Source organism: Mizuhopecten yessoensis, unplaced genomic scaffold (genome assembly GCF_002113885.1).
Source record: "Mizuhopecten yessoensis strain PY_sf001 unplaced genomic scaffold, ASM211388v2 scaffold11085, whole genome shotgun sequence".
Taxonomy (NCBI): domain Eukaryota; kingdom Metazoa; phylum Mollusca; class Bivalvia; order Pectinida; family Pectinidae; genus Mizuhopecten; species Mizuhopecten yessoensis.
Window position 1 is genome coordinate 441,566 of NW_018408872.1, and position 2,047 is coordinate 443,612.

Genomic DNA, 2,047 nt, shown 5'->3' on the forward strand with positions numbered 1-2,047 from the left:
AGATATAAGTGGGGAAAAGCGTTGAATGACGGTTCAATATGTAATTATAAATGTTATGTAAAACGTTTACTGGATTGTATCACAGTACCTAATGAAAATCCATCCTTCCAAGATATAGATTGTTACTATAGCGACATATGTTCGGCCTTGCTTGAAGCAGCAGATAAGTGTATACCCAAAAATGTATATAGAAATTATCAAAAACCTTACTGGGATGAAAGTCTAACAATGCTTCATAATGAAATGTTACGGAAGAGATATGTGTTGATACGATCCGGAAAGCGTAGGCGATATCGTCGAACATTTTCTAAATATAAAAACTGTAAAAAAGAATTTCGACGTCAACTCAGGAAATCACTTGAATCCTATATGAAAAGCCAATTTGCCAAAATTGATAGATCGGGCGAACTTGACCAGAACCTTTTCTGGCAGCTTTTCAAAAGGAACAAATCAGCCTCGAAGATGAAACAAACTGAGCTGAAATAAGAAGGGAAACTTTTCAGAGATCCCCATGATATTATAAAAGGTTGATCTCTACACTTTAGAAATATATTTAAAAAGCACGACGACTGTCATTTTCGCGACGAGATTGAAAACAGAATCAAAATATTAAAATCTAGTATTCATTCTGATGAAGACTTGTTTTTATATGATATTTTTACTTCTAGTGAAATCAATTTAATTTGCAAAACCCTGAAGTCAAATAAAGCAGGCGGACATGAAGGTCTGGTATATATGCAGGAAACTCTGTAATCTACCATATACAGAGTTTATTCAATCTTGTTGTTAAACAAGAATCAATTCATAGAAACCGGAAGCAGGGAATTATAGTAACTCTATATAAAGGTCACGGAAAGCCGAAAGATGATCCTAATAGTTATAGGGAAAAACCCTCTTGCCAGTATTTTTTTAAATGTTTGAAATGGCTATTGCAAAGAGAATTAACAATATAATAGAGTCTGATGTCTTCCCAAACAAGCAGCAGTCAGCATATCAGAAGAATCTATGTAGTATTTGTACTGCGTTTAATTTGCAGGAATGTGTATATTATAATATGGAAAATGGTTCAGATGTATATATGTGCCGTTTTTAGATAGCGCTAAGGCGTTTGATACCGTTTGGCACGACGCTCTACTAGTAAAATTGTATGATATTGGCCTTACTGGTAAAGTGTGGAATAATTTAAATTATATGTACACGGATATACACAGTTCTATAATTTTTAATGGTTTAACCTCCGCACCAGTAAAGATGGAGCGAGGTATCTTACAAGGCGGGGCTCTCTCAGCCAAAATGTACTAAGTTGAAAACTGCGGTAGGGGCGCAATGATAATCGATAAAACTGTAAATTTTCCAACTCAAGCAGACGATATATGTTTGGTTAGTACAAATAATACAAGTCTAAATAAAATATTAACTATTTGTGAATCATGCAGTCGGAAATGGCGATTTTTGTGTTCTGCGTCAAAATGTAAAGTTGTCGTATTTTCAAATAAAAGAATCATAAACATTAACTGTACTGTATGTCTTTATGATAATATATTGCCTGTCGTTTCACAAATTACTCATGTAGGTATCTTATTGAATGATAAGCACAATTCCATTGAAAGAACAAAACAAGCGTGTAAAAAATTAAAAAGTGGTACTATGGCCTTATACGTTCTGGGGCACATCAATGCGCACTAAACCCATTAACTGTTGCTAAAATTGTAAAATTTAAAGTCTACCCGTCTGCGCTTTACGGTTGTGAACTCTGGGTACTTTCAAATACTGAGTTATTGATGTTAGAGAGAGCCTAACATTTTATTGTTAAGTCAATCCAAGGTTTCGAAAAAAGAACATATCAATATCAAAAAGCTTTTGTTTTTAGGCAGGATCAGCAGAATGAAAAGAAGTAACTTAATCAATCTAATTAAAATTATATCTTCACATCGCTCCCGTTTACTGATACGTCGCTTCAACGCGACATATCAGTAAACGGGAGCGATGTGAAGATATAATTTTAATTAGATTGTAACTTGATCTGCAGAGTATTCATTTTGAGGTA